Source organism: Geotrypetes seraphini, chromosome 8, assembly GCF_902459505.1.
Source record: "Geotrypetes seraphini chromosome 8, aGeoSer1.1, whole genome shotgun sequence".
Classification (NCBI taxonomy): Eukaryota; Metazoa; Chordata; class Amphibia; order Gymnophiona; family Dermophiidae; genus Geotrypetes; species Geotrypetes seraphini.
In genome coordinates, this window is record NC_047091.1 from 63328795 (window position 1) to 63350663 (window position 21869).

At 46.3% G+C, this 21869-nt stretch overlaps 1 protein-coding gene across 1 annotated transcript in view; it reads right to left on the bottom strand.

The window, feature by feature from the left end:
• The window catches only part of KAT5 (lysine acetyltransferase 5), a 267178-nt gene that overhangs the window by 100700 nt on the left and 144609 nt on the right, over window positions 1-21869 (bottom strand).

The following is a 21869-nucleotide window of genomic DNA, read 5'->3' on the forward strand; positions in this document are numbered from 1 at the left end:
TGCCCTCGCGGCCCGGAGGCACTGAAGCATAGACCTGGCCAGGATGAGACCGCTTGAGCGAGGATTCGACCAGGAGGGACTGGTGAGAAAGCTGAGGACCCTCGAAGCCTTTATGATGCACCGTGCGGTACCGCGCATCCAATTTGCCAGGGACCGCAGGGATAGAGTAAGGAGATTCGAAGCATCGCATGAAGGTCTGGTCGAGGAGCTTGTGCAGGGGAAGCCGCAAGGACTCTGCTGGAGGACGAGGCAAGTGCATGGTATCGAGGTACTCCTTGGAATATCGAGACCCAGCATCGAGAGTAATGTCCATGTCATCTGCCATCTGCCTGAGGAACGATGAAAAGGACAGTTGGTCCGCTGTCGCCGGTCTGCGAGACGGACTAGAAGAAGAAGAGGCTTCAGGCTCCAGAGAGGCCTGCGAGCAACAGGACGAGTAGAAAACCTCGGTGTCCTCGAACTCCGGGCCCGGAGGAGGAGACCCAGTCGAAGCCGCATACCCCAACCGAGGCAATTTCTTCTGAGGCGAAACGGTCGAGTGTCGAGAGGAATGCTTCAAAGAATGTCTGGATCGATGCCCCTCCCGATGCCTGGAAGGGGATCGAGCCCGTCTGTGAGAAACTGGGTCAGACGCCTCTAAGGAGCAGATTGGACTCGATGCCGTCGATCGCAGAGGCGGCAGAGTCGGCGCCTCCCCCGACGACGCCCAGGTTTGATAGGGGGTTCGGAAGAACTCGTCCTGCTTCCTGCTATGCCCAGGACTGGGTGGCCCCGAAGGTGGACGCCATACTGAGTCATGGGGCGGAGTAATCGGTTCCAAAGGAGGCAGGTCACTAAACGAGGCTTTCCTCGAGGGGATGGGCTCCAAGGGAGGAATATCACTAAGGGAGGCCCTCCTCGAGGGAATCGGTTCCAAAGGAGGTACAGCGCTAACGGAGGACCTCATCGAGGACCCAGACACCGCTCGCCGCTCCTCCTCGCCGAGCAACGAGGTCGTACGGCGAGGAGGAGGAGGAGGGGGCGGTCCGCCCCTCGAAGCCGAAGCTGGAAGGTCACCCTGGATGGTGGCAATCAGCCGAGGCCCCATGGTCTGCATGAGCTCCACGAACTGAGCCTCCAGGATGGACCGCAACAAAGCCGATATGGAGGGATCCGCACCAAAAGGGGGCCCTTCCGCACGGTCTCCGCGCTCCTTGGGTGCTGCGTGCTTCTGCTTGCCAGTCTTCAGCACCTTTAGCACCACTGGTGGAACAGTTGGGGTCGATACCTGCTCCGAGGAGACGGAGGAAGGCACCGGCACCGAAGTCGGGGCCGAAACCGGTGTGAACGATGCCGGCTTCAGGAGACCCGAAGCAGCCGGGGAGGCAGATGGCTTCGCCGAAGGAGTCGAAGCACCTGTCGATGTCGAAGCTGCAGGATCCGATGAAGCTTCCATCTTGAACATGGACTCCCACAGCAGACAGCGACGCTTAAACGCTCTCGCCGTCAGAGTGGGGCAAGGCCGGCACGATTTCGGGAAGTGATCCGGTCCCAGACACTGTAAGCAGCGTCGATGAGGGTCCGTGAGCGAAATCGCGCGCTGGCACTTGCTACACTTTTTAAAACCGGTAATCGGCCAGGACATAGGCCGGAAAAGCTCCGCCGCAAGGTCGAAGGCGCGGGGCCCCAGCCACGCGGCCGACCCGGTATTGGAAGGAAAAATTTTTTTTTTTTTTTTCGAAAAAAGAAATCAAAGAAAGAAATAAATGCACAGGAGAGCCAAAAGAACTCAACCCGCGGCAAAAAAGAAGGCAAAAAAGAGATTCAATGGGCGCAAATTGAAGATAGACTTCTCAGCTCCGCGGAAGAAAAAGAACTGAGGAGACACGCCCGGAGCATCGGGCGGGAAGGCACTGGCGCATGCGCGGTGCGGGCATCTCGAAACTTCTGAGTTTCTTCAAGCAAGACATGCTTGCAAGATGTCCGTATCGGGGCTCTGTCGGATGACATCACCCACTAGTGAGAATACCTGCCTGCTTGTCCTGGGATAAAAGAAGTTACGTGTACTGTGGAGGCCATGTGACCTAGTAGTACATCATGTGTCTCGCCGAGATTGAAGAGCGGGAAGACACTGCAAGACAGAGTTGAAGGAGAGCTTCCAGACGTTGCTGCGGAAGGAATGCTCTGAATTGAATGGTGTCCAGAACAGCTCCGATGAACTGTAGATTCTGAGAGGGCTGAATTTGGGATTTAGGAAAGTTAATTTCGAATCCCAAACTCTGTAGGAACCATGTAGTCCGTTGAGTCGCTACAATAACCCCTTGAGATGTTGAATCTTTGATGAGCCAGTCATCTAGGTAGTGAAACACCTGGAGACTATGGTTCCTTAGAGCTGCTGCTACCACCACCAGGCACCTGATGAATACTCTGGGAGATGAATCCAGGCCAAAGGGTAGCACTCTGTATTGTTAATGCAGATACCCCACCCGAAATCTGAGATACTGACGGGAGGTCGGATGGAAGGGGATGCGAGTAGAAACCTCGTTGAGATACAGAGAACATAACCAATTGTTCTGATCTATATTTAAAATGGGTCTCAGATCGCCTGTCTTCTTCAGAACTAGAAAGTAATGGGAGTAAAACCCCCTGCTCTGCTGTTCCAGGGGAACTTCCTCGATGGCACGGAAACGAAGCAGAGCTTGAGGTTCCTGAAGAGGAAGGTCGGTCTGGGATGGATTGGAAGGATACTCTCTTGGAGAAAGCTCTGGTGCATCCTGAGTGAAAAGAAGAGAGTTTCCATCCCTGATTATTGTGGGATGGAAGGACAGAGGCAGAAGGATGGAGGTTATGCTCTGTTAGACAGTTAAAAAAGCTGCAAAGCCTTAAGTGCAGCAGAAGGCTGAGGTTTCTGTTGCTTCTGTTGCTGCGGTTCCTTGGAAGGGGCTCGAGTGTAAGGAGCCGCTTTGGAGCATAATGCTTCTGGAAAACCGTAGTAGGGCGTGAAGGTTTTGTAGGAGCTGACTTTGGCTTTGGTCTGACAATGGAAGCAAAAGATTTTTCATGATCTGACAACGTCTTAGTTGCAGCCTCTATGGATTCATCAAAGAGGCCATTGCCCTGACAAGGAATGTTAGCCAAACAGTCCTGAAGATTAGGATCCATGGCAATGGTGCGAAGTAAGGCCAAGCGGCGCAGTGCTACAGAAAAATCAGTGGCCCTAGCCGACAGTTCAAAGGCATCATAAGATGACTGAAAAAGATGCAATCCGAGTTGTGATAGAGTAGTAGTGATGTCTTAGAACTCGAAATGTCTAAGTAAATCCAGGTTCTTCAGAAAACCTAGAAGAAGATCAATAAAGAACTTGATATAGCTGGTGGCCAAACTTGTAAATAGTCTTATCCTCCTTTCCAGAAGGAACAGTAGCATAAACCTTGGAATGATGGGTTCCTTACAAAAAGGACTCCAAAAGGAGGGATTGTGGAGATAATTGTGAATTCTCAATCCCTTTGCAGTGTAGAGATCTTTACCTCGAGACCAATTTACCTGGAAGAGCAGGTATAGCATAAGGAGTCTCCAGACAACGTTTGAAAGTTTGTTAAGAGGAAACTTAAGTAACTCTGCAGGAGGTTGAGGGATATTAATGACCTCGAAATACTCCTTAGATAATTTAGAACCAGCATCGAACTGAATTTCCAGATCATCAGCTGATCCGCCAAGGCCTTGCCTCGAGAAGGGCTCAATGACCTCGAGGTGCCTCGAGCGGAGAACAAAGGTGAAGCCTCTCTGGAGAAATGACAATCTAAAGAATATGGAGACTTGGAGGAGGTAATGAAAGTAGCTGACTCCTCAGGGTCCAGAAGTGGTGACCTGGAGCAAGGAGTTGGAGCCTCGAAGAACTGGAAGGTCTGGAATGAGGCCCAGGTGAAGAAGGGCGTTCTTTAGAAGGTCTGCGCCTCGATGGATGTCTCAATGAAGGCCTCAATCAGCAACGAGAGTGGTGCTTGGAAGCAGGTCTTGAGGATCGAGGAAACTTCGGCCTATGTATGGAAACAGGCAACGCTGCTGGTGAATAGATAGGGCTCGAAGCTGTAGATCGAAACTCGGTGGTTTGGATCGAGAAATCTCAAAGCACTCCCAAAGACTCTGCTCCTTGTATGGAGTGTGCGGATTCCTGTCGAGACACTCACAAAGAATCTACTCCTTGCATAGAGTGTGAAGATTTCAATCGAAGAATCTACTCCTTGCATCAAGTGTGTAGTAGACAAACCAGAAATTTGCAAAGAATCTACTCCTTGCATTAAGTGTGTAGTAGCCAGACCAGACACTCGCAAAGACTCTGCTCCTTGCATAGAGTGTGAAGCTTCAGCTCGAGGCACAAGCAGGGACTCGACCTCGCGGGAGACTGATTGCCCAGGCTGGATTACAGGAGGCATTGTTGAGGCAGAACCATATTTGCTCAATAACTAAACAAATTGCTGCTCCAACATGGTCTGGAGAGAAGCCTGCAAAGGTAGATCCGCATCTGATACCGGACCACTTGCTGAGGCTTAAGGCTCCAAGGTGGCAGTGGTGAGGACCAGCACAGGAACCTTCTGCTGAGGTATCTGACCTTAGGGGAGCTCAGGGGAAGATAACGCAGGTAGATTCAAGGCAAAAGACAATCCAAATGAGGACGGTCTGATGAGGCTCGAGGTCGGTGAAAGCAGGAGGACCCTCACTAGAAGGCGGGACCGAGGTAGCACTCTAAGTCGAGGGTGTCACCAAGGAGTTCATGCTGAAGAATTTCTCCAAGAAAACTCGATGACGTTTAAGGACTCGATGTTGAAGAGTAGTCCAGTGCTTGCACGACTTTGGATTATAGGCAGGCCCTATTCGTGAGAGAAATCGCACGCTGGCAGTGGCTACACTTCTTGAAGCTCGTGACCAGCCGGGACATAGGAGGGAAGAGAGCCGTTGTGAAGTTGAAGTCCGCAGGCTGCTGTCACGCGGCCTGGCCTGCCAGTCAGTCACTGAAGAAAAAATTAAAATAAGTCTTCTTTTTTTATTAAGCTGTAAAGAAAGAAAGTAACAGCGATTCGCAAAGAAAATAAACACAAACCGCGGTGAGAGAAGGCACGAAGAAACAAAGTTAAACACAGAGAGTCAAAGACGGACTTCTCGGCTACACGGAAAACTGAGAATTGAGGAGTTGTGCCCTGTGCTGGGCGGGAAAGCACTTGCGCGATGCGGCTGACTCAAAACTTCTAGTTTCTACAAGCAAGTCTGCTTGCGAGGCTTCTGCATCGGGGCTTCGTCGATGACGTCACCCATATGTGAGAATAGGCTGCCTGCTTGTCCTGGGATAACTAGAAGTTACATCAAGGAGAGATTCATCAGCTGAAGGAAGGCCTTGGAGTATGTCTCTAAAGATTTTTCAGCATGGTGACTGTTTTACCTGAAGGTGCCAGCTGCACCAATGATGAAAATTTTCAGAGGCCTGTTCCAAGGCCTTCATTTAGCCGACAAGCACCTCCTTGATGTAACTTTTGGTTTTATGAAACTGGAAGTTACATCAAGGAGGGGCTCATCAGCTAAAGGAAAGCCTCAAAACCAGCCTCTGAAGATTTTTTTGGCATCAGAAAGAGATGCTGAACTAAGGGGATGAAGGAAGCAAAATATTTAACACAGTGGAGGGAGGAAGGAAACAGAGGGTGAGAGACAGTTTGGTGTAAGGCAGAGGTGCCCACAGTTTTTGGGCTTGCGAACTACTTTTAAAATGACCAACAATAAAATTATTATTATTTTTTTTTTTTAATTCTTTATTCATTTTAAAACTTTCATCAAGTGTACAAAAATTTATAATAAATAAAATAAATATAAGCACTTGTGCATCTTATCATTATATCTTATAATTATAAATATAACCCTCCCTTCCCACCCTCGAATCCCTCTATTTATTATATTTTCATATAATGGAAACCCACCCCCCACCAACCCTAAATCTTACATAATTAATAGAAAAATATTAGAAAAATGGCATCAATCATGACAAAAGACATTAATGGCTCCCAAATTTTAATAAAATTTTTATAATTTTCATTCTGTACCGCTATTGATCTTTCCATTCTATATATGTGACATACTGAATTCCACCAAAACTTAAAATTGAGCCTACTATGATCTTTCCAGTTATTAGTAATATGTTGGATGGCAACTCCAGTCAAAATCAATAAAAGTTTGTTATTACATATTGATATCTGACTCTTTTTTCTCATAGACATACCAAAAAGCACAGAATCATAAGATAACGCTACATGGTTTTCCAATAAACAATTTACTTGATCCCAGATTGAGTTCCAAAAGGCTAAGATATGGGGACAATAGAACAAAAGATGATCCAAAGTCCCTATATCCAGATTACAATGCCAGCATCTATTAGACAAAGAACTATTTAACTTTTGCAATCTAACTGGGGTCCAAAAAGCTCTATGTAACGAAAAAAAACAAGTTTGTTTCATAGACGCTGACATTGTACATCTCATTCTCCAAGACCAAATTTGTGGCCATTGAGATGCTGAAATATTATGCTTAATCTCAATGCTCCAAATATCCCTAAGAGTATTTTTAGGCTTTTTTTAAACCAAATCACTAATAGTTTTATACCACTGTACGGCCTGATGTCTCAGAAAGTCCGCCTGAAAACATAAAAATTCTATGCTAGATTGAGTATTCAAATTTTTCCATTCAGGGAACCCTGCCTGAATGGCCTGCTTCAATTGCAATCAACGGAAATATTGTGATTTGTGAAGCCCAAATTTATGTTGCAATTGTGTAAAATCCAGCAGTTTACCATTAGAAATTACATCATTTAAAGTTCTAATTCCTGCAATTATCCAATGTTTCCAGATGACCTTGAAACCGCCAATTTGAATTTTGGAGTTTAGCCATATGGATTGATTAGTTAAATTATTAATAGAAATTGCTGTTAAATTACTAACAAATCTTAATGTTTTCCAAGTATCCATTAAAATTCTATTTTCTTTGTATAATCTGGGCATCTTGATACTGAGAACATGAGAAAGATGTAAAGGAAACATGAGTCGCCAACAATAAAATAAAAAAAAACCACAAAGCACACTGTACGCAGAGAAAATGTTAATTATCATTTATATTCTGGGGTTTTTCAAAGAGGTCAAGCCAGATGACTCTATGCAGTGTCATCTCAGTAACAACTATACAAAAATAGACAAATATACCCCCCTCCCTTTTCACTAAAAACTGCGATATCAGTTTTTAGCGCAGGGAGCTGCGCTAAATGCCCTGCGCTGCTCTCGACGCTCATAGGCTCCCTGTGCTAAAAAACGCTATTGCGATTTAGTAAAAGGGGGCCATAGTGTAAAATATAGACAGCAGATATAAATTCTCAAAAAGGACACATTTTGATCACTAAATTGAAAATAAAATCATTTTTCCTACCTTTGTTGTCTGGTGATTTCATGAGTCTCTGGTTGCACTTTATTCTTCTGACTATGCATCCAATATTTCTTCCCTTCTTTCAGCCTCCTGTATGCTTCCTCTCCCCCTGCCCCCTCCCCTTTCGTTCTCCCTGTCCATTCTTTCTTTCTGTCTCTCTGCCCCCCTTTCTTTCTCTCTCCATGCCCTCTTTCTTTCTTTCTGTTTCCCTTAAGAACATAAGCAGTGCCTCTGCTGGGTCAGACCAGAGGTCCATCATGCCCAGCAGTCCACTCATGTGGCAGCCCATCAGGTCCAGGACCTGTATAGTGATCCTCTGTCTATCCCCTTTTCTTTCAGGAAATTATCTAATCCCTTCTTGAACCCCAATACTGTACTCTGTCCTATCATACCCTCTCCCCTTTCTTTCTTTCTGTCTCCCCTTTCTTTCTTTCTGTTTCCCTTCTTTCTTTCTGTCTCCCTGCCTGCCCCCTTTCTTCCTTTCTCCCTGCCCTCCCCCAAGACACTGCTGCCGCCATCGGAGATCAGGCCCCCAAGCTACCACCACCCCAAGCTCTCCCTGCTTCCCAAGCAGAAGCATTGGGCCAACCAGCCTTCCCTCTCCCCGACGTCAATTCTGACGTCAGAGAGGAAGTTCCGGGCCAGCCAGGCAGCGATTCCTCTCTGACGTCAGAACTGATGTTGGGGAGAGGAAGGCTGATAGGCCCAGTAGAACGCGAAGGCAACGCGAGTCTATCACTTGTGTTGCCTTCACGATCGACCTTTTGGACACCCTTGATGTAAAGGAATAAGAGGGGAGAAACCTTTCGGAGCTATATAAGTGATTAGTAGCAGTAGCAGTGTTCTCCCCAGCGCCTTTCAACCGGGCGCCCCGCCCGGCTAGATTAGGTGAGCGCCCGGCTGTCATCTTGGCTGCAAATTCACCTCCGCCTGACTTTTTTTTTTTTTTTTTTTAAGCGCCAAAAAAAGGGTTTTCAGCTTTACTTTTTTAAACAATTTTCCTACTGCTGGTTGATTTTTACAGTCGCAGTTGGAGGCAGGGGCTGCAGGCTCATTATGACCCAGTGCACAAACAGGAAGAACCCCGACGTCGTGTTTACTTTTGTTCTGCAGCTTATCGCACAAGACGCTCCTGCACAAAGCGAAATCAATCGGAAAGAGGAAAGGTGGAAGCTTGCAGCTGCGTGCTTCAGTAACTGCTGCTGGCTAACGGAGGGAGAAGGTACCGAAGAGAAATGAAGTAGGTCCGAGAAATAGATTCGCTACAGGCTAAGGTGGGAGATAGGGCAGGGAGGAAAGCTTACAATTTGGTGTTCTTGCTTGCTTCGGGTCTTCCTCGCTGCCGGGTCCTGCCTACTTTCTGTTTCCATGAAGGCAGGACCCAGCAGCGAGGAAAGCCCAAAGCAAGGAAGAGCTCCAAGTTGTAAGCTTACCTCCGTCGCTGACCTATCTCCTGCCTTAGCCTGTAGCGAATCTGCCGACCGAGGCGGGGGGGGGAGAAGAGATGGGGGAGAGAAATGCTGTTACTGCTGCACCCAATTAGGAGGGAGAGAAATGCTGCTGCTGCTGCATCCAATGGGGGGGGGGGAGAGGAAGACCAGGGAAAGGAGAGGAGAGGAAAGAGATGCCAAGACCATAGGAGGGAGGGAAAAGAAAGGAGATACCAGACTATTGGGGGGGGGAGAAGGAGACAGATGCCAGACCAGGGGAAAGGAAGGAAGGAGGGAGAGAAAGGAAGGAGTGGAGATTACAAGATAATGGAGGGGGTAGGGGAGAGGAGTGAAATGCCAGGGCATGGGGGAGGGGAGGGAAGGGAAACTAAGGAGACAAATGCCAGACCAGAGGGAAAGGAAAGAAAGGTGCCAGAGCAAGGAAGCAGAGGGAGACATAGGAGAGGAGAGAGATTCTAGGGCATGAGGGGAGGGATGGGAAGAGAAATGCTGCTGCAACATCCAATTGGGGAGGGGGAGAGGAAGAGAAGTGCTGCTGCTGCACACAATTGGGGAGAGAGAGGGGAGAAGGAAGACCAGGGAAGGGAGAGGAGAGGAAAGAGATGCCAAGACCATAGGAGGGAGGGAAAGGAAAGGAGCTACCAGACCATGGAGGGGGGAGAGATGTCAGGGCATATGGGGGGAGGGGGAGGAGACAGATGCCAGACCAGGTGAAAGGAAGAAGAGAAAGGAAGGAGAAGAGATGCCAGATAATGGAGTGGAAGGGGGAGATGGAAGGAGAGGAGAGAGATGCCAGTGCATTGGGGGGAGAGAAGGGGATAGAGGTGCCAGAGCATAGGGGAAGTGGTGGAGACAAAAAAAATGGAGAGGGGGGTGAAGCTGAAATGGAGAGAAAGGGCACAGGAGTACAAAGGCACAAAGTACAAAGGTCACAGAGTACAAAGGAGAGAAAGGGCAAAAGATATACAGTTTATTGGGACATAGAAAGAGGGAAGATGCCATATGGAACAGAGAGAGGGCGGACACTGGATGGAAAGGGCAGAGAGGGTGGACAGTGGATGCAAGGGGGAGAGAGAGAGAGGGCAGAGGTTGGGTGGAAGGGGCAAAGAGAGAGGACAGATGTTGCATGAAAGGGAGCGAGGACAACTGCTGAATAGAAAGAAGAGAGTGAAGAGAAGATGATTAAAGCAGAAACGACAAAAGGTGGAAAAAAAATTTGTTGTTGCTTTATGTAGAATCAAGTAGTATTGTAACTGTATTGATTAATAGAATCAAGTAGTATTGTAACTGTATTGATTAAAGTTTATCAATAGAAAATGGAAATAAGGCAGTTTTTTGGGGACTAAACCCTTTTCCTCAGGTCAGGACAGGATACCATAACAGCAGTATACTGTACTGTCTTGAAGAAAGATTTGGCCTCTGAAAGCTAATTACTACTAATTGAAAAATGGATTAGTCCAATAAAATTGTATTTTCTTATTTCTCTCTTCCCTGTTTTATTTATATTTGTTAATTTGTAAAGTGGTGATTGTTATGTAGCAGTTTTTTCAAATTTACATCTACTGTCTTTATATTTTACACAGTATTAGGGTACGTGTCACTGTTTCTGTGGTGTTGCATTGTATGCAGAGTCTGGTTTATTGACGTTTCAGTTTAACTTTTGTCTACATATTTCTATTTTTAGTTTGTGATTATTCCATATTAGGCGAGGGTGCATCTCTGTTCTGTGTGTATGAAAAGGACATGGCTTTCTGTTAGCAATGACTGTACAGGATCAATTGACTGTGCAGGATCTGGCTTATTTAGTTTTACAATGCATGTGTTGGTGTTCTAGTGCTCACTGCAGTGTTTAAGATGCTGCCTTTTCCTAGGTGCACCCTTGTTGTGTAATTCATGGATTATTACTAAAAATAACTTTTTTTATATAGAGGAGGGGGTTATTAAAAAATGATCAGCACTGGCTGTCATATATACTAGGTACGCCACTGGATTTAATGATCCTATGCTAACTTTACTGTTGATGTAGGTGTTGTCCCCCCCCACACACACTATAATGAATTAAATTAAAGCTGTATTAACATCAAACAGCTTTCAAATTACATTATAAGCAAATAAAAATAAAATATTTTTAATACATTGCTAATTATTACCTGCATTTTTACCTAAACTGTTTTGCCTAGCTCTCACTTTGATTTTTATCTGCTACTTTTTTATTTTACTGTAGTGCGATCACACAGGTCTCCTTCAAATTATGTGGAAGAGGTTTGGAAGTGGGGATCGCATCTATTTCATATCCTCAGTGAGACCTCAGGAAGGAATATAGTGATCAAAATATTATTAGAGGTGCTGTAGAGATGTTTCTTGTATGACTGGATGAGCTATATTTATCTTTTTTTTTAGTTGTTTAAATTCATGCAGAAATAAATGGCTAGATTGAACCTAATGATTTCATTAATGCATTTCCCTTTTTTAAATCTGTATACCAGCGGTCTCAAACATGCGGCCGCGGGCCACATGCGGCCCCCCAGGGACTATTTTGCGGCCCGCAATCTGTCCTTGCCTAAAGCAGGGGTCCCCAATCTGCTTCCCTTCCCCACTTCCCTCCCCCAAGCCACTGCAATCGGGGAACAGGTCAGCGCCCGAGGTCTTAGCTCTCCCTATATATCTTCCCCAGCTCGGAGCCAACCAATTCTCGCCACCCAACGTTCAATTCTAATGTTGGGGAAGAAGTTCTGGGCCAGCCAATTGCTGCCTGGCTGGCCTGGAAGTTCCTCCCCGACGTTAGAATTGACGTCGGGTGGTGTGAATTGGTTGGCCCGCGCTGTGGAAGATATGCAGGGAGAGTTAAGACCTTGGCACTGGCCTGTTCCCCGATTGTGGCGGCGGCGGCCTGTTCCCCGATTGTGGTGGCGGCGGCCTGTTCCCCGATTGTGGTGGCGGCAGCTTGTTCCCCGATTGCGGTGGTGGCTTCCTATTCCCCGATTGTGGCAGCGGCAGCTTGTTCCCCGATTGCGGCGGTGGCAGCCTGTTACCTGATTGCGGCGGTGGCGGCCTGTTCCCCAATGGTGGTGACTTGGGGGGGGGGACAGAAAGAAAGAAGGGAAACGGGACACATACAGAAAGGGGCATGGAGAGAGAAAGGGCGGGCATGGAGAAAGAAAAAAAGAAAGAAAGGGGGCACGGAGAGAGAGAGAGAAAGACAGACAGACATATAGAAAGAATGGGGGCATGGATAGAGAGAGAAAGAAAGAAGGGGGCAGGGTGAAAGAAATAAAAAGTTGGGGGAGGGAAGGAGACAGATGCCAGACCAGGGGAAAGGAAGGAAGGAGGGATGGAGAGAAAGGAAAGAAAGAGATGCAGACCATGGAAATAGGGACAGAAGAAGAGAGAGATAGAAGGGAAGATATGGAAACATAGATTTTGAAAAGAAAGCAGAAAAATTGAATATTAAGTTAATGCCAAAGATGGATGCAAGGCAGAAAGTGAAGACGGAGAGAAAAACAGTCAAAGGACAAGAAGACCATGGAAACATAGTTAAATGGACAGAAAAATAAAGTCGATGCACAAAAGGGAGAAAGAAAGTCCAACGTAGTCTGTAGTAAACAACAGCAACCAGAAAACAACGAACAGACTGCAGATAATGTACAAGATGCAGGCGTTGTTTATTAGTAAATGCAGTAACATATACAACCTTATAGCCAACCAAGGGACCCGACACGGTCCGTGTTTCGGATAACACGCCTTCCTCAGGGGTCCATGGTGGTTAAGGTATAAAGCAAACTGCATAAAAGATAACAAACACACGACAATCACGATCAAATGGCATTGTGTAAGACTTGCTTGACCCCATTTGATCGTGATTGGCGTGTGTTTGTTATATTTTATGCAGTTTGCTTTATACCTTAACCATCATGGACCCGTGAGGAAGGCGTGTTATCCGAAATATGGACCGTGTCGGGTCCCTTGGTTGGCTATAAGGTTGTATATGTTACTGCATTTACTAATAAACAACGCCTGCATCTTTGTACATTATCTGCAGTCTGTTCGTTGTTTTCAGAAAAATAAAGTCACCAGACAACAAAGGTAGGGAAAATGATTTTATTTTCAATATAGTGATTGAAATGTGTCAGTTTTGAGAAAGGAAAGATATTAAACTTTAAATGTGAGGGCTGCAGAAAAAATAAGGTACTTGGAGGACCACAGAAAAAATAGTTAATGACAATTTTGCATAAGGTAAAACTCTTTATAGTTTATAAATCTTTCCTTTAACTGTTAAAGGAAAGATTTATAAACTATAAAGAGTTTTACCTCATGCAAAGTTGTAATTTCTTTAATAAGACATTAACTATTTTTTCTGTGGCCCTCCAAGTACCTACAAATCCAAAATGTGGCCCCACTAAGGGTTTGAGTTTGAGACCACTGCTCTATACCATTTGAAAGAGGGCGAATATCTAATTATTCACTTCTAGAATTGGATACTTCTTAAATTTAGTAAAAATATTCTGGCACAAGTGTCAAACCTTAAAAAAAGGAAGCAATAGTGAACATTGGAAAATAATAATTAATAAAAATAGTACACATTTAGGGCTCCTTTTACAAAGGTGCGCTAGTGTTTTTAGCGCACACACCGGATTAGCGTATGCTATCTGAAAAACTACCGCCTGCTTAAGAGGCGGTAGCGGCTACATGCGCGGCAATTTAGCGCACGCTATTCCGCGCATTAAGGTGCTAACGCATCTTTGTAAAAGGAGCCCTTAATTTTCCCCACCATCAAATTTCCCTGTCTCGCCCACCCCACCCAGCTACTTTTTCATGCCACCCGGCTGGAAAAAATTTCTGGGGAGAACACTGAGTAGGGAGATATACAAAAAGAGGAGCGATGGTGGGCAAGGATGGGAGCATAGGGACAGGGACACAAAGGAGAATGCTGCATGGGATGGTATATGGACACAGTAGGTGGGGCAATGCCAGACATAAGGGGGCATATGGACACAGAAGATGGCTAGACAAGAAGGAGACTAGGAACGCAGAAGAGTCTTCCACTTCAGGTTATTGAGGCCAGCAGCGTGCCTGATTTTAAGGCCAAATGGGATAGACATGTGGGATCTATTCACAGAGAAAGGTAGGGGAGGGTCATTGGGGTGGGCAGACTAGATGGGCCGTGGCTCTTATCTGACATCTATTTCTATGTTTCTAAGAGAGATGTTGGACTTGGGATGGGGGAATAGGCTACACAGGATTGACACTAATCACGGAGGGGATAAGGACACAGAATAGTGTTGATGATGAACGCAGGGACATGGACACAGGGGAAATATTAGAAAGGGGAGAATAAGACAGAAGTAAGATGCTGAACATGGGGAAAAAACATACAAAGATGGAAGATGAATGGTGAGCATTGAGAAAGAAGACATGTCAAATAGTCAAGAGACCCTGGCGAGTGAGTTAAGAGTAGACAGAAGAAACCAGAACCCGAGACCAATGTGATGTGAAGAATAAAATGACCAGACAACAAAAGGTAGAAAAAAAATTTTATTTTCTATTTTGTGATTAGAATATATCAGATTTGAAATATACTGTATATCTTGCTAAAGCTGGTGTTAGACATAACTGGGGACCGCAAAGCCCAGGCCGTGCTTCTTTAGCTTCCAGCTGGCTTAGGGCTCTCTTTGATCAGCGGAATCCAGATCTCTGCCCAGCACTGTGCACAGGCCCCATCCACTGGAGTCTCCATCAAAGTCCACTCCAGCCCAAACCATCCCAGCCCTTCCTCAACTGAATGACCATATATGGGACATAGACCATGCAAATCTGCCCAGTATTGGCCTTAGTTCTTCAATATATACCATTATTTTCTGATTAGAGATCCTTTGTGTTCATCCCATGCTTGTTTGAACTCTGTCACCATTTTCCTCTCCACCACCTCCCTCGGGAGCGCATTCCAGGCATCAACTACCCTCTCCGTAAAGAAGAATTTCCTAATATTACTCTTGAGTCTACCACCCCTCAACCTCAGATTATGCCCTCTGGTTTTACCATGTTCCTTTCTCTGGAAAAAAATTTGTTCTACATTAATACCTTTTAAGTATTTGAATGTCTGCGCCATTGTATTCTAAAGCATGATAATTACTACAAATGGTGTCACGTAGGGTATAAATCTATTAGTCCTTGCTTTCTCCCTTTGAAGAGCACTGAAATTGTGATGGCTTGCTCTTCCCAGGCATAGAAGAACTATTAATAAAACCTAATAGCACAGTTACTTACCGTAACAGTTGTTATCCAGGGACAGCAGGCAGATGTTCCCACACATGGGTGACGTCACCGACGGAGCCCCGCAGCGGACAGCCTCGAAAGCAACTTGCTTGAAGATCTCGAGCTTTCAAGTGCTGCAGCACGCATGTGCGCATGCCTTCCCGCCCGAACTAGGGGGCGCATCTCCTGTGAGGATCCTCAATTAAGATACCAAGCCAAGAAGCCAACCAGGGGAGGTGGGAGGGTTGTGGGAATATCTGCCTGCTGTCCCTGGATAATAACTGTTACAGTAAGTAACTGTGCTTTATCCCAGGACAAGCAGGCAGCATATTCCCACACATGGGTGACCTCCAAGATAATCAACAAAAAGGGATGGAGGGAAGTTGGCAATTTAAGAGAATAGATTTTGCAAAACAGATTGGCCAAAATGGCCATCCCTCCTGGATAAAGTATCCAGACAGTAATGAGAGGTGAAAGTATGAACCGAGGACCAAGTGGCAGCTTTGCAGATTTCCTCAATAGGAGTTGACCTGAGGAAAGCTACCGACGACGCCATAGCTCGAACTTTGTGGCCCGTCACTCGACCTTGCAGAGGAAGACCAGCCTGAGCATAGCAGAACGAGATGCAAGCAGCCATCCAATTGGAGATGGTACGCTTCGAGATAGGGCGACCCAATCTATTCGGATCAAAAGAGATGAAGAGTTGAGGAGATGTTCTGTGAGATTGAGTACGTTGGAGATAGAAAGCCAAAGCACGTTTGCAATCCAACATATGAAGTGCCACTTCTCCAGGGTGAGAATGCGGCTTTGGAAAAAAGACCGGCAAAACAATAGATTGATTGAGGTGAAATTCCGAAACAAGTTTAGGTAGGAATTTAGGGTGAGTACGCAGGACTACCTTATCATGATGAAAAACCGTGTAAGGAGGGTCCGCAACCAAAGCTTGCAACTCAATGACACGGCGAGCCAAAGTGAGGGCAATTAAGAAAACAAGTGAGGTACTTGAGATGAGCCTGGTCAATGGGTTCAAAAGGAGGTTTCATCAGTTGAGCCAGAACAACATTAAGGTCCTAAATCACAGACAGCGGTTTAAGTGGTGGATGAAGATTAAATAGCCCTTTCATAAAGCGGGAAACCATAGGATGCGCAGAAAGAGGTTTACCATCCAGAGGCTGATGAAAAGCAGCAATAGCACTGAGATGAACTCGAATAGATGTAGATTGAAGGCGCGATTGAGACAAGTGAAGTAAATAGTCCAAAACCGACGGTAAAGAGGAAGACATCGGATGAAGCTGACGAGAGGAACACCAAGCAGAAAATCTAGTCCACTTCTGGTCATAACATTGACGGTTTCCTGGAAGCAAGAAAAACATCTTGAACAGACTGAGAAAATTGAGAAGGGTCTGTCATGTAGAAAGGTACCAAGCTGTCAAGTGAAGAGACTGCAGATTGGGATGAAGCAAAGACCCTTGACTCTGAGTGAGCAGAGAAGGAAAAACTGGTAGAAGTAGAGGCTCCCTGTTGCTGAGTTGAAGTAGAAGGGAGTACCACAGTTGTCTGGGCCATCGAGGAGCTATCAGAATCATAGTGGCATGCTCCGACTTCAGTTTGACAAGAGTCTTGAGAATCAGAGGAAACGGAGGGAAAGCATAAAGAAACTGATTCCTCCAGTCCAGAAGAAAGGCATCTGCCTCGAGACGATGAGGCGAGAAGATGCGGGAGCAAAACAGAGGGAGTCTGGAGTTGCTGGGCGATGCAAACAGGTCTATCTGAGGGGTCCCCCATCGGAGAAAAACCTGACGTAGCGTGGGGGAATTGAGTGTCCATTCGTGAGGCTGCAACAGACGACTCAATTTGTCTGCCAGACAGTTCTGTTGACCTTGTATGTAGACAGCTCGGAGAAAGATGTTGTGAGAAATCGCCCATTGCCACAATCTCAGAGCTTCCTGACAAAGGGAGTGAGATCCCGTCCCTCCCTTTTTGTTGACTTAATACATGGCCACTTGATTGTCTGTCCGAACAAGTACCACCTGGTCGTGAAGAAGATGAAGAAAAGCTTTGAGAGCAAGGTAAATCGCTCTGAGTTCCAACAGATTGATATGACACCGACGATCTGTTGACGTCCATAACCCTTGAGTACGGAGACCATCTACGTGGGCTCCCCACGCGTAGGTGGACGAATTGTCGTGAGCACTTTCTGATGAGGAAGAATGTGGAACTGCAAACCTCTGGAAAGATTGGAAGAGAGCATCCACCAGCGGAGAGACTTCCTGAACAAAGGAGTCACTGTTATATGGCGAGAAGGCGGGTCCATTGCTTGTTGCCATTGAGACGCCAGGGTCCACTGAGGAATGTGAAGATGCAGTCTGGCTAGGGGAGTTACATGAACCATAGATGCCATGTGACCGAGCAGCACCATCATCTGACGGGCAGAAAGGGTCGAAAGGGAAGACACTTGTTGGCAGAGTCGACAGAGGGTTTCTTGGCGATTTAATGGCAAGAACGCTCTCATTTTGACAGAGTCCAGAGTCACGCCAATAAATTGAAGGGACTGGGCTGGAACTAACTGGGACTTGGGAAAGTTAATGTGGAACCCCAGACTTTGAAGAAAAGCAATAGTCTGATGGGTCGCTGCTGTAACCCCTTGAAAAGAAGGTGCTTTGATAAGCCAATCGTCGAGGTAAGGAAACACCTGAAGCCCTCGAGAGCGTAAAGCCACAGTCACCACGACTAGACACTTGGTGAATACTCTGGGGGAGGCTGCAAGACCGAAGGGAAGAACCCTATATTGAAGATGGAGGTTCCCCACCTTGAACCTGAGATATTTGTGAAAGTTTGGATGAACAGGGATATGAGTATAAGCATCTTTGAGATCCAGTGAGCACATCCAATCCCCCTGATCCATGAGGGAATACAAGGTTGGCAGCGAGAGCATGCAAAATTTCTCTTTGACTAGAAATTTGTTAAGGGCTCGAAGATCCAGAATGGGTCGCAAATCCCCCGTCTTCTTGGGCACCAGGAAATACCTGGAGTAGAATCCTAGATTGTGTTGAGAAGGAAGAATCTCCTCCACCGCTCAAAGGCGAAGAAGCGCCTGAGCCTCTTGAAGAAGAAGGGGGAGTTGCGAGGAACTGGAATGACACTCTCTTGGCGGGTGATCTGGGGGCACCTGAATCAGGCGCAGAGAGTATCCCTCGCGGATAATTGTCAGTACCCAGAGGTCCGATGTGATACTTTCCCAACGTGATGAAAACAGTGAAAGGCGACCTCCAATGGGCAGAGGAGAATTTTGCAGGGAGGATGGAATGCTCAAGACCGGAACGTCAAAAATACGGAGCCGGTTTCATTGTAGCAGGCGTCTGAGGTTTCTGAGGACGTTGATGTTGTTGAGGACGTCGAGGAGGAGGCCTAGAAAAAGCTGTAGTCGTCTTCATCGGATAACGACGAGCCGGTGGTTTGTATGCCCTAGCAGTAGATGGTTTGGGTTTGGACCTGATCAGAGAAGCAAAGGAGCGCTCATGCTCCGAAAGTCTTTTAGTGGCAGCTTCAATCGAGTCGTCGAACAACTCATTCCCCTGACAAGGTAAGTTGGCAAGGCGGTCCTGCAAATTAGGATCCATGTCGACTATGTGAAGCCATGCAAGGCGATGCATGGCAACAGCAAAAGCGGACACCCTCGAAGAAAGCTCAAAAGCATCATAAGATGCCTGCAACATAAAAAGCCTCAACTGGGAAAGAGTTTGAAGGATCTGTTTAAATTCAGACAGACGGTGTTTGGACAAGTCTGGATAAAAGGATGGCAACAACTTCAAAAAATGGTTAAAGTAGGATGTAAAGACATAGTTGTAATTTAATATCCTGTCCGCCATCATAGAATTTTGATATAATCTACGACCAAACTTGTCCATAGTGCGTCCTTCACGACCAGGAGGGACAGTAGCAGATACCTTAGATGGATGAGCCTTCTTGAGGGAGGATTCGACCACCAAAGATTGGTGGGAAAGCTGTGACTTTTCAAAACCTTTACAGGGGACAGTGCGATATCGTGACTCCAACTTTGGTGGAATAGCCATGACGGAGTATGGTGTTTCCATATTGCGGATGAAGGTCTGCTTAAGCACCGGTGTCATGGGGAGGCGCAAAGTCTCCTTAGGAGGATGTGGAAGTTCCATGTCTGCCAAATATTCTGGGGTATACTTGGAATCTGAATGTAAATCCAAATGAAGAGCTTGGCCCATATCATAGCAAACTTGGCAAAGGAAGATGATTTTGAAGAAGAAGCTTCCTCAGGAGAGGCAGACCTGGAACGAGGAGCTACAGAATAAGAAGGCGAAGCCTCACGTGAATATTGTGACACTGGCTTCGATTCTACTCGCACTGTCACTGAAGAAGCCCCACTCCCAGTCTGAGGCGGGGTAAAGGAATGTTTCCTTTTTAGGCTCCTTGAGGGAGATGTTCTCGGCGTCCGAGGGGTAGAATGCCTCGAAGCTGAAGGAGAAACATCCCGAGGAAAAGACCTTGAGGGAGGAGTCCTCGACCTTGAATGCCTCGAAGAAATAGAAGAGGGAAGCTTAGGCTCAGAGCTAGGAAGATGCCTCGAAGAAACCTCCGAAGGTCTCGAGCTCTTTGAAGGAAGATGTCTCGACGGCCTCGCCCGATGTTTCGGACGAGGCAAAGAGGGTCTCGAAGCAAGATCCGGCGAGGAATCAGAGGAAGAGACTCTTCTACGAGACCTACCCCGTGGATGCTGCTCAGGCTGGTCCACCCGAGTCAAGGTCGAAGAAGGAACCAACTGAGCCACAATGGAAGAAATTTGTGTAGTCAAAATGGACTTGAGCATATCTTCAAACATCGGCACCGAGACCAAAGGATTCTGTGGTACAGGTGCTGCCGTGCGCTCCAAGGAGGGCGACCTCGATTTAGAGTATTCCCGAGACTTAGAGGCACGTTTGGCAGAAGGTCTCGAGGATAGAGTGGCACCCGGAAACCCGGGTAGCATTGATAGAGACTCTGGTGGCTTCTTGGACATGGTACCTGTAAAGGAAGCAGGAGAATTACCCCCAGATGCAGGCTTCGAGGACGAGATCATGAGGGCCTTCGAGGCCGAGGACCCTGAGGTCTTCGAAGCCGAGGCCGAAGCAGGTGTTGAGGGTGAAAGCTTCGTACTCGAGGTTGTCCCCGATGACGAGGCCTTTGGTCCTGAAGTCGAGACAATCGGGGTCGAGGATTTTTCAGGCTCCATGTGGAACAGTTGAAGAAACCTGTCGCAGCGGCGGCGAAAAGCACGAGGCTGAAGGGTCAGGCAGCAATCACAATCCTCCGGACGATGACTGCCACCTAAACAGACCATACACCGACTATGAGGGTCGGTGATCAAAATCGTCCTGCCGCACTGGTAGCAACGTTTAAACCCGGTTACAAGCCGGGACATAGAAAAAATAAATTCCATACCGGAAAAAGAGAGGGCCTAGGCCTAAGCCCTCAAAAACCGGTGACAAAAAAAGAAAGATAATATTTATATATATTTTTTTTATAACTAAAAAGAAAAAGAAAAAAAAGGGAACGATCCCAAGCACAGCGACCGAAGAAAAAGTCAGCCGCGGTGATGAGAAGGCAAACGCTGCAGAGCTATGAAAACAAGTCTGCTCAGCTCCGCGGAAAACGAATAACTGAGGATTCTCACAGGAGATGCACCCCCTAGTTTGGGCGGGAAGGCACACGTGCATGTGCGCTGCAGCACCCGAAAGCTCGAGATCTTCAAGCAAGTTGCTTTCGAGGCTGTCCGCTGCGGGGCTCCATCGGTGACGTCACCCATGTGTGGGAATATGCTGCCTGCTTGTCCTGGGATAATGATTATTACATGGCTTTTCCTCATGTCTGTTATTTGAATTAACAGAACGGAGTCTCTAGCCCAGTCATGTGGGAGAGAGAATCCATTCTGCCAATTCTTTAGGCCCCGATGTTCAAGTCTTCCAGCCTGGCTTGAACAGAACCAGACTGGAATTTATTTTATTTTAACTCATAACTTATTCGTCTTTTGCTGGGTTTGTTTTAATCTTTATTTCTTTATTCTCATTTTTCTATTTTTTTGCTTGATTTCTAATTTATATATTCAGTTTGTTAGATCTACTATTCTAATTTTTGAAATGTAGCCTTTATTTTTATTCTTCCTGGATACTTTGGGTTCTCTGTTGCTAATATTATGATATTTTCTCTGGGGTTGTTTCTTCTTTCTTTCCTCCTTTCAATTTATCTTTTATATAAGTGATGTTTTTCTTAGGAACTTTAGTTTAGACTATGAGCCTGTTTGGGACAGAGAGGGTAGTTTAATGTGCTGCTTAATACTCATGCACAAGCGGTATATCAAATACAATAAATACAATATAATACTGTAGTGGAACAGATCGAAGATCTATCAAACTTAGTATCCTGTTTCCAATAGTGGTCTAACCAGGTCCAAGCACCTGGCAAAATCCCAAGAAAAATAGATTTTATGCTACTTATCCTAGAATTAAGCAGTGGATTTTCCCAAGTTCATCTTAATAATGATTTATGGACTTTTCTTTCAGGAAATTGTCCAAACTATTTTTAAATCTTGCTAAGTTAACTGCTTTTCAATTGCACTAGCCCACGGTTCAGACAGATTATTGGATACAGTTCACATGTAACTGGCACAGAGATAAACAATTAAATGATGAACATTATAGACGCATAACCTCCAAGGCCGCAGCCATA